Source organism: Scyliorhinus canicula, chromosome 20 (genome assembly GCF_902713615.1).
Source record: "Scyliorhinus canicula chromosome 20, sScyCan1.1, whole genome shotgun sequence".
In the NCBI taxonomy this organism is placed as follows: Eukaryota; Metazoa; Chordata; class Chondrichthyes; order Carcharhiniformes; family Scyliorhinidae; genus Scyliorhinus; species Scyliorhinus canicula.
The window spans coordinates 37,952,584-37,968,265 of NC_052165.1; positions in this window are offsets into that span (position 1 = coordinate 37,952,584).

The window sequence follows — 15,682 nt, forward strand, 5'->3', positions numbered from 1 at the left end:
TGCAAAGCCTCAGACAGTGTCCTTTCCCTATTGCGTCTCCGTGGGAGCTGCCTCAAGCTGTAGTGTGTCCCTCACACCTTCGAATGTTCCAGTGTGCAACATAGACAACTGTTTGCACTGGAAGACCAATAGTTTCAGTCAGACCAAAGAGCTTCTTTCACCAAGGTGATGATCCTCCGACCGCAGTTGATGCTTATCTTGGTGTGCCTCCCTGTGAACACAAGAGTCTTGCATCGCAAAGCTGCTACGGATGAGCACTGCATCTCTCTCCAGATCTTCTTTGCAAAGGCACATTCCAGAAGGAGGTGGACAATGGTCACCTCAAGGGCAATATACAGAGTGGGGTTTTAGACAGTGGAATTCCGGTACTTGAAAGGTTAACGGAACAACGCCGAAATATCAAGCAAGCCAGCAGTACATGCTCTGTGTGATGCAATAGAAGGCACATTGCAGTTATACTTCTCTTTTAAGAACAGGATGATCTTGGCTAGAAGGGAACCGAAAATGATTAAAAATAAAACATTTTTAAAAAGTATATTTATTGAAGTTTTACATTTTACAAGTAACGCACAGGAATGGTACAGCTAAACAAGAAAAACAGTCAACATACATGGATACAGAGGGGAACAGGAAAACAGCAATATAACTGGCTCAATGCAATTATTAGACTCCACTTGATGCCTCCATACACACCACCAGAGAACAAGAGAAAAGGATAATGCCATGAAAACTTGGTAAAATGGTGCACACCTTTCCAAGTTGCGATTGCTCGCAACAACCACGAGTGTTCAGTATGCCACCTTCAGGTGCGCACCGCCACACAGATCCCTCAACTCGGTAAGCACTAGAGGCATCAATAACACACCACAACCTCCTGCCCTCGGATGACAGACCCATATGTACCCCTGCAGGAACCAATCACGGATTCTTGATACCCACCAGATCAAAAAAGGAAAAATACAAAAAAAATGCAAGAACCCAGTTCCAAAAGGATGTTATTAATTTACCACACAACACAACCCCAACCTCAGGCACTGAACATAACAATCATCATTTCATGTATTTATACAGAGGACCAGCAGCAGCAGATTTAATAATATAATAATAATCGCTTATTGTCACAAGTAGGCTTCAATGAAGTTACTGTGAAAAGGCCCGAGTCGCCACATTCCGGCGCCTGTTCGGGGAGGCCAGTACAGAAATTGAACCCGCGCTGATGCCTTGCTCTGCATTACAAGCCAGCTGTTTAGCCCACTTGGCTAAACCAGCCTCAGATTTAGATTGTGGTCAGATCAGTCAGCGCCTCCCACCAACCTAATCAAAACAGGGTAAAAAGAAAAGAGGGAGAACTACCAGGAGCAGAAGGTCACAGGATAAAAGAGGACCAGGACCCAGCCAAGGGTCCGCATTCCTCTGACACATGCCCATCACCTATTGATGAAGGGGAGAAAAAAACTTCTCGTTCAGACAAGGGACCGTCCTAACCATTGCGGGGCGGTGGGGGGGGGGGGGGAGGATATTCAAACACATCAATAGAAAACCCCTAATAAATGACTTTGTGAAGGGATGTCCCAAGCACAAGTGGGTAACAGGATAATAACCACAGTGCTAGACCAGACCTAATTCAGCACTCTGACACGCAGCAGTCAGTACCCCCAGCACACCCAGCACACACCAAGACCACCACTCAGCCGGCCCTCACCTCACCAATTGCACCCAGGACAGTGCACCAAACCCACTAAGACGAAGAAAAAAAATCACACCAGCCTCAACCAGGGAGACCCCACCACCGAACAAAAGAAGAATCATCAAGACAGCCAGTAATTGGATGTCTTAAAAGGGGGACTGATTCCTTCCACCACCGGAATGATAAGGGAACCCCCCCCCAGCTTCCCCCTCCTCCCCCCTCTCCCCCCCCCCCCCCCCCCGGTGACCTTTTGAACCACACCAGGTTTATAACAGTATTCTGCTCACCCAGGTGAAGAGAAGATGAACCCCTCCCCAAGGGAGGGACATGTGAACTAGCCCAGGAACATTAGCCATATACCAGCACTGTGCTTGCATTGTAAAGAGCATACTGGGTGACAAGACAACACTGCCTCAACAGAGGCAAAGACACTGCCTCCCCATGGAAGACCCAACCACAATGAAGAGGACACTCAGGAAACCACTCTATCAGACCACATGGAGGAGGGTGCCTATCTCCTCCATCAAGCATCCCCAAGCTGAAGAAGAGCTACAACAACATAGAGATACAGCGTACAGACTCTCTCTTCAATAATTCGAACAAGGATTAACCAACCCCACCCTGGCATGCTGCCCTACTCATTTCCCCCTACTCTAATAGCTCTAAAAAACAATTCAAAGTAATATAAGCTCCAACTGGGAGCTAGCTCCTCAATCCTAGTGAGGACTTAACTAACCCAATCACCCACCTCCACACGAACCATCCACCTATCACCCTGCCATGGCATCACTCATCTTCATTATAAATGAGGTAGGAGGTGTCTAAAATGCATTCCATTCTCATAGCTGCAAGGATTACAGCAGATTTTTAAAAAACATTACCGTCTCAATATGATATTTGTTAAAACTGGTTAACAGACAACCCTTGACCTTGTACTCGCACCTCACCCACCCTTGCTAGGAGAAAAGACAACAAGAAACCAACAGCATAATCACAAGGGTGCAAAGTCCAGGATAATTGATGAACTGCAATAGAATAACTCCATCTAACTTGGAAAGACCGAAGCTATGACTGATCGTCAAACAATCCTAAAGATCTCTCAAAAATTCCATTGAATTATATGATAACAGAAAATTAGCAAGTCGATGGTGCAGTGGTCTGTTTGATTATTTCCTCATGCCGTTTTTAAAAGTTTGTATGGCCCTCGCGTCCAACTTATCGGACACAGAGTTGTATGTGGCTATCCTGGTGTGGTGAACGGTTCAGTCAAACGAAATTTTGGAATTCTGCCTCTGTAAAAGAGGTGCCGTTGTCGGGTACAAGGAATTTTAGCAGTCCGTGTATGGCAAATACTTGGCGTAAGGTCGCCAAGGTCGTGGTCTCCATTTCCTGGATAGACAGCCTCTTGGAGTGAGCATCCACTAAAACTAAGAACATTCAGGCAAAGAAAGGGCCCACATAGTCAACATGGACCGTGGTCCATACCAACCAGCCACTCCCGGGTGAAGACTGGCCGATGGAGGCAGTGCTTGTTGAGTCTGACAAAGAATACATTACTGTACCATCTCTTCCATTACTTTACCAATGCCTGGCCACCATATATAACTGTATGCCAGCATCTTCACCTTTGTTTGCCCAGAGTGGACACTATGTTGCTCCTGTAAGAGAGGTGCCCTCACTAGTGGCGGGACGAAGACTTGTGAGATCCACAAGTTCACACCATTCTCTTAGGTCAGTTCATCTTGATAGGTTAAATAGGACCCTACCTGCTCGGATTTCTCATAGTGCCACCCAGTCTGTATCATCCGTTATACTTTCGACAATATTGGATCCCGCTGGGTCCCGTTCCAGAAGTGGTCAGCCAACACTGGCAAGGTGTCCAAGAAGTTCAAGACCTAGATGATCTGGAGTACTGGGAGGTGGTAACATTTTGCATGCCAGGCTAATGAGACAGTAGGGATCTGCAGCATGGTATCATCTGCATTGGGATTCAATGGGCACTCTTGCTGCAACATTTCCATTTCAGAAGAGAGGACCTGCTATGCACTGCACTCTTATGTTCATTGGAGACCTCGCCTCACCATGGCCGGTGGCACTCTAGCTCCAGTATATCACTCTTATATTTGGTGAGGACATGTAAATTGGGCACACCAGCACCCACTCTTTGGCACTCCACCACATTATGGGTTCTCTTCTCCTGAAAGGGATAAATAGAATAATTCATTAGTGCTCCCACTCCCTAAAGGTCCATTCCAGCTTTCTCCCACCACCTCTCACAGCAAGTCAGCAGGGCATGTCACAGTGACACACTGCAATGCACGGAGGCGAAACATGCTGATGTCCCAACCTTGGCAGTGCATGCTTCAGTGCCAATTGACACATCTTATACCCCTGAGCAGCGTGAGGAACTAGCACCCAACTACACATCTCGCACAGGCCCTTGCCATCTGAGCCAACTGCAAAACATCATTGAACATTTTGTCTGGCTGAAGCCACATATAGCGCATCACACCACACCCACTGACCTAGGTGGCAGCCTCTGCCCAGGCCCTTTTGGTCAAGTGGGGCACCTTCGAACCGCCCCACCTGGCACTGACCTACTCCACCGGGACTCCCAGGCACGCATCCGAGAACCGGGTCTCAGAACGTCCACCCGGTTTTGCCTTCCCGCCTTCCATGTCCAACTTGTGCTGAGGCCATGACTGCACAATAGGACACATATTTAATACCTTCCACAGACTTTTGCTTTAGGTCTGAGATACTACAGAATAAAAAGAACTTGCATTTATGGAGCACCTTGCAAAACTACAGGCCGTCCCAAAGCAACTGACAGCCAATTACTTACTCTTGAAGTTTAGTTACTGTTGTATCTAGGAAAAGGAGCAGCCAATTTGCACACATCAAGTCCCATGCACGGCAAGTAAATCAGTGATGGTCAATTTAGACAAGTGAGTGGGAGGGCGGCATGGTAGCACAGTGGTTAACACTGTTGCTTCACAGTGCTAGGGACCCGGGTTCATTTCCCACCTTGGGTCACTGTCTGTGCGGAGTCTGCATGTTCTCCCCGTTTCTGCGTAGGTTTCCTCTGGGTGTTACGGTTTCCTCCCACAAATCCTTGTTAGGTGAATTGGACATTCTGAATTCTCCCTCAGTGTATCCGAATAGGTGCCGTGGTGTGACAACTAGGGGATTTTCACAGTAACTTTATGGCAGTGTTACTGTAAGCCTACTGTGACAATAAAGATTATTATTATTATTACATGAGTGGCTCCCACCATCTCAGTGGACCACAAGATTGAAGTTGGGCATTTTCACTCACTGTGACCCCATGAATAAGATTAAAGACATTTAAGATATGCTTAGCCCAATGGGCTAGACAGCTGGTTTGTAATGCAGAACAAGGCCAGCAGCGCGGGTTCAATTCCTGTACCAGCTTACCCGAACAGGTGCCAGAATGTGGCGACTAGGGGCTTTTCACTGTAACTTCATTCTTGTGACAATAAAAGATTGTTATTATTATTATCTTTCAGAACGAGTTGTAGAAAATGCATAATCATTCATCAACTTCAAATGGTAAAAACAAAATAAATATTTACATTTTAATTGGACACGGAGGGACTGCACAGCTCTCAGGGTCAATGTTGTGTGCAATCAGCCACACTTCATGTGTCCTTGCTTTACATGCGTATCATAACAGTAAGAAAAAAAGCGACGTGGTTGTAAACAAACAGAATCTGGCAACTCTGCCCATGGGCAACGGTCAACGAAATGTCTCTTGAGCCGCACTCGGCACCGAGGTGGGCCGCAAGTGACCCCGGGGCCACAGGTCACAGGCCTCCACTGAAATAAATAATTTAACTAAAATGCTGAACATGGTCAGCAAGTCTGGCAGCATCTGTGGAGAGAGGAACAGATGAACTTTCACCTTAACAGTTCTATTGATCTGGATCTAATATATCAACTCCAGATGACCTCCCTTTGTGCTGTTTCACTGTGAGCCGATAAGGCTGAGAATTCAGTCAGTACTGGCCTTTTGTCCATCTCCAGTCCAGATTTTGAGACTGTCTAGATTGCAGACTCCTTCACAGCCATTGCCAATGTGGGGGTTTTGTGACCAGCTAACACCATTCACTTCTCCGGGCCAGAATCTTTTCATTGCCCTAAAAGAAGAAGGTATCAAATGCCACATTCATTGACCCAACGCACCACCACCACTGCCCCCCCCCCCCCCCCCCCCCGCAAAATCAAAAACAAGCGAGCAAAATTAATCATGCTCTTGTGTTTACATTGGCTATTTTGCGTTGGTGCGGGCTGGAGATTGCTTTCACAGCAGTCTAAAGTAGTGCAAATAAATGAGCTCTCTGATATCTAACCATCTCCAGAAGTGGTGCATTGATGAAATTCAAACATTGGTGATGTTTACCTGAAACCCTCACTCGACATAAATCAGCCCCACAGTCCAAAGGAAGTTATTATTAGAAACCTTGAACTAGACATTGGAATCTGCCTAGCATGATATAATTAACCTTACACACCGCTGACTGGGTCAAGTAGTCTGGCAGCTTTGCATAGTAATTATTGAAGCCTCCAGCAATGGTCCCAACTAAAATTCACACTCAACTCCCTGTCAGGAGCAAAGCCTTTCTTGCCTTCAGTAGGGGCTGATGAATGTGGAATTTCCCATGTGCTGCCTTCTCCACCTTCCACCGAGAGGTGAAGCGGTACCACTGAAACCGGCAGTGGCTGTGAGGGCGTCTACAGTCTAGACACCAGGCGGAAGGGGATGTGGGTCTGCAAGAGTTGCAATGGTAAACCAGTAGCGAAGAATGTAAAATGCGAAGGTTGGGTTTGCAAACACGACAGCCCTGAAATTATTGGAGCTGTTATTAGGAGATCTGCACTGAATGGATTTGTGTGAGAAAAGGAAGGCAGACTTGCTTTTACAATGATTTGGACATCACAATGATTGGACATCACAAAGTGCTTTATGCCTAATGAAGTATATTCACTGCTGTGGTGTAGGAAAGTCAGCAGCTTAATTGTGCACAGGAGGCTCCCACAAATAGAAATATTATAATGACCAGTTATTCTGTTTTTGTGATGTTAATTGAGGGGTTGGTATTGGCAAGGATAGCTCTGTTGTATCATCTAAACCACAGTGTGTAATTAACCCGTATACGATGGACAAATTATCACACAAGTTGCTTAATGCAATAATAGTTTATTAACAAACACACAAGGTTAAGATTAATCAATCACACACACATGCAAGATGAACTCTAAACTATTACACTAAACAACCTTAACTTAACTTCCAGGTGACTGGCAAGTACAGTGCAGGAAAGGCCTTATCTGTCATCTTGTAGTCTGGCAGTGCTGCAGTTCCTGTTGCTGGCCGTCTCTGTCCTCGGCCCTGGTCCCTCTGTGGATGGTGTGGATGGTCTTCTTCTTGGCTGGTGATGGTATCACCCTTGTTGTTGGCTGTCGAAAACTCCAGTCGAGAAAACGAGTGGTGGGCTGTGCAGCACTTTTTATCCCTGAGATGCTGTCAGTCTTTTTGGGCAGACCCAGGTGAAGGTCCAATCGATCGATCAGGTCTCGATCACCCTGATCGATCTTAGCCAATTGGGGGCGGACACCTCGATGGCTGGACAGGTCCCGGTCGGCCACAGCCGTTAGGGTCCGAGGTACATAAGCCAACCCAAATAAGAAATGCAGGCACCACTGATCTGCCACTTATTGTCAGTTTTTACCTGGTGCCTATTGTACCGGGCTGGCATTTTAATGGCCTTTTTCCTATCTCAGTTTCTGCATAAGTCTGAGCTGCAGCCTTTTGTATATTTGCAGGCTGCAGCCTGTCTGTGCTCAGGGCTAGGCCAAATTTCCGCTCAATCTCTGTGGGCGGCCATTTTAGGTGTCCAAAGCTCCCCTGCTCTCCTTCAGAATAGTGACATATTTTCTGTCTGTCTGAGAGAACAGTCTCTCCTGAAAGATGACACTTCCAACCATGCGGTGCTCCCTCAGGGCTGCAATGAAAAGTCAGTCTAGATTTTATGCTCAAGTAGTACCCATGACAATTTCAATGAGGGTGAGTGTGCCTCCCACTGAGCCAAAGCTGACATCCTCTATTATTGAGCCTAAGAATTAAATTTTGCCAAAGGAAAGTCACATTAACAATGGTGAAATCCGCTGATTTCATGAACTATAAGGGCGGGAATTCTCCAACCCCCCCACCGCCGGGTTGGAGAATCGCCGCCGCCCCGACGCCTGCTGCTGAATTCTCTGGCACCGCGGTTTTGGCGGGGGCGGGAATCGCGCCGCGCGGGTCGGCGGCCGCTGGCAGCGCCCCCCCCCCCACCCCCCACCCCCGCCGATTCTCCAGCCCGCGATGGGCCAAGTGGCCCGTTTTTGGCCGGTCCCGCTGGCGTAAATCAAACCAGGTACGTACCGGCGGGACCTGGCTCTGCGGGTGTCCTGCGGAGTCCTCTGGGGGGGGGGGGGGGGGGGGTGCGGGGGATCTGGCCCGGGTGTTGGTGCCCCCACAATGGCCTGGCCCGTGATCAGGGCCCACCGATCTGCGGCGGGCCTGTGCCGTGGGGGCACTCTTTTCCTCCGTGCCGACTGCTGTCAACCCCGCCATGGCCGGCGCGGAGAAGAACACCCACTGCGCATGGGCTGGGATGACGCCAGCACACGCTGGTGCTCCTGCGCATGCGGCAACACGCGCTGGCCTTTCTGCGGCGGTTGGCACAGCGCCAAGCCCTTCCGCGCCCCTGAAGGAGGATTGCGCACCTTCCAGGCGGCCCGACGTCGGAGTGGTCCACGCCACTCATCGGCGCCGGTATGGCCCACCCCGCCGGGTAGGGGAGAATCCCACCCTCTCTTTAAAGTGCCCCTCTGAAGCTCAGGACATCCCAAAGCACTTTCCAGCCAATTAAGTACTTTTGAAGTATAGTCACTGTTGGAATGTAGAAAACACAGCAACCTGAGCGCACAGCATTATTCCACAAATAGCAATGTGATCATGACCAGATGTCCTATTTTACTTATAGCAACTTAGCCATAAATATTGGCCAGGAATGGCTTCCACTCCCTCAACAATCAACTCATGTGCGACCACCACCTCCGTATCATACACGAGTGTGCACTCTGCACAGCGAGCATGCATGACAGCTACATCCTGGGACACTCGGAGATCCTCAGCGTCTCCGAAGGGGTGGATCCACCAGGGGTGGATCTTGGGGGTTAAGGGGTACCCGCTAAGATCCAAGCTGATGACACCAGTGTGGAGGCTGGAGACCAAGGCTGAGACGCCTCAATATAATGAGGCCCGTGTTTCTACGTGCTGTCATTGAGCGATGCATCAAACTACTCAAAATACGGTTCCAATGCATGGAGATGGTCCCCTCCACAACCTGGCACAGCAGCGGGGCGATATGCTAGAGGAGGAGGAGGAGAGACAAGAGCCTCGTCTGAGGGGGAGGAACAGGAAGACCAGGAGGGGATGGAGGACGAGCCTGGGGAGGACACGCAGGAGGAGCTGCAGGGTGGATGACAAGGATCCGACATACCCAGACAACGAAAGTGGGCCTCATCCTCACCCGATTCTCATAGGACGAGGCTTTGTCCGTCAGCTCACCTCCTCCCCCTCCACACACATTCCCACCTTCCCCCAAATCACCCCCACCCTCCATTCCTCTCCTTCCCACGCACTTCCCTCCTTCCCCCTGAATTCACCCCCATTCCCTGCCCACCCCACACATTCCCCCAACCCCTCATTGATGCACGATCAATTACACAAAGACGAAAGTTGGATGCAATCGAGGCTCTATTACACTAAGATGTGTGGCCTCCTACAGCAGCTGGCGAAATGGCTGCTGTATGGGGAGCACACATATTTATACCTTGCCTACTGGGCGGAGCCAGCAGGCAGGGAACTACCCCCGTACCTGTAGTACAGGGCCTTACCATAAAGCACCTACATCGACATCCTCTGTATACAATATATACATCAGTGGTGACTTCCACATTCACCCCCTGTTAAAAAATTGAGTCCGGCGGGGGTGGAGAACAATATACAGAAAGATGTGTTTTAAAAGTACAGATAATATTACAAATTCAGGCTGTCCAGAGCCTTGATCTGTCGTTGAGAGCGCCGCAATGCTGGCGGTGACTCCGGCATCGGTTTGGCTTTCGGTGACTCCGGGAGCGTGTCGAAATCCTCTTCATCCCCAAGTGTGAGCAGGGGCAGGACGGATTGTCCTGGAATGGGGGCTGCGGTGGGGTGTGCCGGGGGCGGGGAGAGTGGCACCGAGTTGGGGGTGTGTGTGTGTAGAACCAGCTGGTGCCAGGTCCCTGAGGAACACTGTCTTGGCGGCAGTCGGGATATGCTACGTAGGCGCACTGCGGGTTGGCATGAAGTAGCTGTACCCTCTCAACCAAAGGGTCCGCCTTGTGGAGTCGAACGTGTCTACAGAGGAGAACGTGTCCTGGAGCTGCCAGCCATGTCGGGAGTGAAACCCCGGAGGTGGACTTCCTAGGGAAGGCAAAGAGTCGCGGTGCACAGGAGTAGCCGAATGGAGTGAAGGGCGTCAGGGAGGACCTCCTGCCAGCAGGAAGCTGGGAGATTTCTGGACCGTAGGGCCAGTTGGACGGCCCTCCAGACCGTCCCATTCTCCAGTTCCACCTACCCGTTTCCCTGGGGGTTGTCGCTGGTCGTCCTGCTCGAGGCAATGCCCCTGTTGAGCAGGAACTGGCGCAGCTCATCGCTCATGAATGAGGATCCCCTGTCGCTGTGAACGTAGACGGGTAAACCGAACAGAGCAAAGATGGTGTTGAGGGCTTTGATGACGATGGCACACGTCATATCGGGGCATAGGGTGGCGATGGGGGATTTGGAGTATTCATTGACCACACTGAGAAAGTACGTGTTACGGTCGGTGGAGGGGAGGGGCCCATTGAAGTCCACGCTGAGGCGTTCAAAGGGGCGGGAGGCCTTCACCAGGCGCATACGGTCTGGCCGGTAGAAGTGCGGTTTACACTCCGTGCAGACCTGGCAGTCTCTGATAATTGCCCTGACTTCCTCGATGGAGTAGGGCAGGTTGCGGGCCTTGATGAAATGGTAAAAACGTGTGACCCCTGGGTGACAGAGGTTGTCGTGCAGAGTTCGGAGTCGGTCCACCTGTGCGTTGGCACATGTACCTCGGGATAGGGCATCAGGGGGGTTGTTGAGCTTACTGGGATGATACAAAATCTAGAGTTGTAGGTCGAGAGCTCGATCCTCCACCTCAAGATTTTATTGTTTTTGATTTTGCCCCGCTGTGTATTATTAAACATGAAGGCAACCGACCGTTGGTCAGTGAGGAGAGTGAATCTCCTGCCGGCCAGGTAATGCCTCCAATGCTGCACAGCTTCAACGATGGCTTGGGCCTCTTTTTGACGGAGGAATGCTGAAATTCGGAGGCATGTAGGGTGCGGGAAAAGAATGCCACGGGCCTGCCTGGTTGAGGGTGGCGACCAGAGCGACGTCTGATGCATCGCTCTTGACATGGAATGGTAACGTCTCGTCGACCACGTGCATCGCGGCCTTGGCAATGTCGGCCTTGATTTGGTTGAAGGCCTGGTGAGCCTCAGCCATCAGGGGAAAAACAATGGATTGAATGAGTGGACGGGCCTTGTCTGCATAGTTTGGGACCCGCTGGGCGTAATAAGAAAAGAACCCCAGGCATCAACTGAGGGCCTTGGAGCAGTGGGGAAGGGGGAGATCCATGAGGGGGCGCGTGCGGTCGGGATCGGGCCCCAGAACTCCGTTCTGGACCACATAGCTGAGGATGGCTAAGTGGTTCGTGCTGAACACGCACTTCTCCTTGTTGTCAGTCAGGTTGAGGAGAGTGGTGGTGTGGAGAAATTTGGCAAGGTTGGCATCATGGTCCTGCTGATCATGGCCGCAGATGGTGCCATTGTCCAGGTATGGGAAGGTGGCCCGCAGTCCGTACCGGTCAACCATTTGGCCCATCTCCCGTTGGAAGACCGAGACCCTGTTGGTGACAACAAAGGGAACTCTAAAAAAGTGGTAAACACGGCCATCTGCCTCGAAGGCAGTGTATGGGCGGTCCGCCTTGCGGATGGGGAGCTGGTGGTGGACAGATTTCAGGTCCACTGCTGAGAAGACCCGGTACTGTGCAATCTGATTGACCATATCAGATATGCGTGGGAGGGGGTATGCGTCGAGTTGCCTGTACCGATTGATGATCTGACTGTAGTCAACGACCATCCTGTGTTTCTCCCCAGTTTTCACAACTACCACTTCGGCTCTCCAGGGGCTGCTGCTGGCCTGTCTCTGGCTGCGGATACGGTCGGAAAATTGAAGGGTCCATGGCCACACATGCACATGGCGGCCTGCAGCGCCCGTGCCAAGCAACATGGCACGGCCACGCGCGGACCCAGCCTGTCAAATAGTGACCCTCTTTAGCCAGGCTGAACACCCTGGACCACCCCCCACCAGGGTCTCCAGAGACCCCGCCAAAGCCGCCCTTGCCAGTGGATTTCCCCCCCCCCCCCCCCCCCCCCCCCCACCACCAAATATGGCGGCACTGGACTTAGTCTGCAGCCACCACGTAGAGTTCCCAAAAATTAATACCGCCATCAGGAACTCGGTCCATCCGGGGCAGAGCATCAGAGGGAGGGCCTCAGATAACGTCCTGAGGCTGTCCCAACAGCATGCAGTGTACTCGTAGCATCCGCCGTTTTGGAGGGAGCGGAGCATCGCAAAACAAGCGCCAACACCGATTTTGACGCCAACGTGGATTCTCCGGCCGATTGGCAAATGCGATTTCGGTGTCAGAGACTGGAGAATTTTCGCCAAATGCGATTTTGGGTTCAGAGACCGGAGAATCCGCCCCTTTCTGAAATTTGCCCATTTTTCCCTTGAATGAAAAACATGCAAATGTGGTCCCCCCCCCCCCCCCCCCCCGAGGGAAAATAGTGGAAACGTCTGATTTAGAATTATTGGGCCAAAATTGCACAGAGCACTGGATCAGGTGAGAAAAACTGTGTGAAACTCGCTGGCTTCACAGCTGCCTTTTCCCACCTGATTAAGCAGCCAGCCAGTGGGGGAGACAGGACCTTAACACGTCGGCAAAGCCAGAATTCTGTGATTGAGATGCCATTTTTAAAGGGCGCCTCGATCTCAAAGTTACCATGGAGATCAGGACCCCCCAGTGGACAAGGGGAACAACCCCCAAACGCAAAAGGTGATCCAGCCCCCCATCATGCAAAGACCAGGGTGACCTAATCACCTCCCTCCCTCATCAGCACCGGGGCACTCCCCACCCCTCCCCCGTCACTGGCCCCGTCCCCACCCTCCTCCAGATTTTCCACCCCCCCACCCCAATGCATGCACAGCCCCCACAAACAACCATCACCCCAACTCCTAATATGTCTCCCCAGAGGACCTACCCCTGGCAGTGCCAACTTGACAGTGCCCTCCATGCCCCTCACCACCTGGGAGCTATTCTCACCTCCGTGCCCCCAGTGTGGTCATCACGACTGGTTTCCATTTTTGAAAACCAGTTCAGGCCAGCATGACATCTCACAACCAGTGAGGGAAGGATGCATCATGGGTGGAGTGAGTGAGTGAGGGAGGGATTGAGGGAGGGAGGATTTGGGGCCTAGTCTGGCTCTCTCTGGGTCTGCTTCTTAAGTAAAAAAGACAAAAAGTGTTTTATTGGTGAACTCTGCTGCTTGGCACTTTTTAACATTTTTTTATTGATTACTCTTTTTCAAAATAATCACTTTGCTCATTGACATTGATTTGTTTTTTGAAATTCAGGTTTAATGTTATATTCCTGAAATTTGATCATCGGTCCCTTGAGTTGGAAAATAATTGAAATGTGCCCCCCCCCCCCCCACACAACGTGAAAATGTTGGACGAGCCTAGTCGTAGCTTTATCTGGAGGCTTCTGTGCAGAGCAGCTTATCCTGATAACCAAGGTCAGGATTCATGCGTTCCACTGAAGTGCAGCAATCCATTCAACTGAATCAAAATGAAGGGCCAGAATGTGGAAGGTCACCTTCAGAAAGCTTTCAGAGGGAAACATCACTGATACTGTTCACCAGAGCTGCTGATTTCTCAAAAACCCTGGTGTAAGGAACAACTTCAGGCCAATTGATTTCAATGCCCCAGCACAATATCATGCAGAACAGGAGAGAAGACTTGCATTGACATCAGGCTCTCACTCTGTTATAACCCTACAGGAGGCCCACGGATCTGCAACATCAGAGTCGCTGTGGCCTCACCTGTGTACGATTTACCCAGATGAGGCTACCTCCCCCACTTTCCCTAGGACTGTTGGGACATAAATACCCCGGCCAAGGTATGGGCTTGGTGCGAGAAACCCTTCAGGGGGCAGGAGGTGTAAATAGTAAGAAGAATAAATCAAAACATTTCTACAGTCATTGCTTCCGAGTGGCCGTTTGCCTGAGACTTTACACTGGCGACAAGGATTAAGAGGAGATGCCAGAGGCGCCATTTCCTCCTGACCAGGCCTCAGGAGGCCTCCATTCATGCAACAGATATGCCATACATCGGTAAGCTAGAGGCGTTTGACGCCTAGACGGGGGATTGGACCCAGTACATTGAGTACAGTCTGAATAACATAGTCAGGGGCAACAGACAGATGGTGACCCTCTTTGCAGTTTGCGGCGCAGAGTCTTACAGCATTATCAAAAGTTTAACTTTTCCCGACTCCCCTGACACCGGCCAGTTTACGGAGCTCGTTACATTGGTCAGCAACCATTTTGACCCGAAACCTCCGCTAATCGTTCGCTGTTTTCCTTTCCTCATGGTTCCTCAACACCTGGGCAAACCTGTAACGGAATTTCCGGGCCATTTGCGAAAACCCGCCTGAAGTTCTGTGAGCTCGGACCGACATTATCTGAGGTACTCAGAGACCGTTTGGTTTGTGGGATCAGAGGTAGGGCGACCCAAGAACGTTTGTTGGGTGAAACTAATCAGACCTGAAGAAAGGTACCAAGGTAGCTTTGTCCTGGGAGGGTGCAGAACACAGTGTCCAGGGGCTCTGAGGGATGGCCATCCTGAGCCTTGGTCGCCCAACCGGGTGCGGAGTCCCCTCTCCCGTGCTACGGTTCTGGACTCCCGCCGAACAGGACGCACCCCAGGGGACCAGGACCGACTGCAACGTTTTCCAGCTGAGGGACACCATGCTTCCCACACACCAGAGACCACTGATGCACGGGATAAATGCGCCGGCACCAGAGAGACGGCGCGGGGTAGACGCCAGCGAGAAATTATGTCATGAGAATGTCGCTTTAAGAAATGTTTGGCTGTTCATATTACTGCAGTGATGTCAGAGTGTGGGTGGAGCTGGGCTGTCTGTCAGCTTTTTACTTTTGTTTTAGGCTGTTTGCTGCAGTGTGTGTTTTAGATTTGTTTTCAATGTTGTAGCTGAAGCCCGACGAGGAGGTATACTGTTGATCTCTCTGCCATGAAAAGATTGTCTTTTGATCATTTGGTGAATTCAGAATTATAACTGTTCTCAGTAGTGAATGTAAACCTAATGTGTTTCTGTTAAAAGGTGTTTCTTTTGTCTTCTGGATGTTGTTTGGGAAGTTATTAAGGATTACTTAGTGTTGTATTCTTTGGGGGTTGTATTTGAATTGATGGTTCCTAGGATGTTCACTGTATGTTTTAAAAAGTTTAACTTGAGTTCATAGAATAAACATTGTTTTGCTTTAAAAAATACTTTTCCATTTCTGCTGTACCACACCTGTAGAGTGGGCCGTGTGCTTCCCATACCACAATCTATTAAAAGTTGTGGGCCAGGTGACCTCCATGATACACTTTGGGGTACTCTAAACCCTGGCCCATAACAATTACACCCTTCCGCCACCCCGATGACCATTGCAGAGGGTGGATGTATTTCGTCGACGACGAGCCAGAGGACGTACACCACCTTTATTGCATCTCAGCACCAC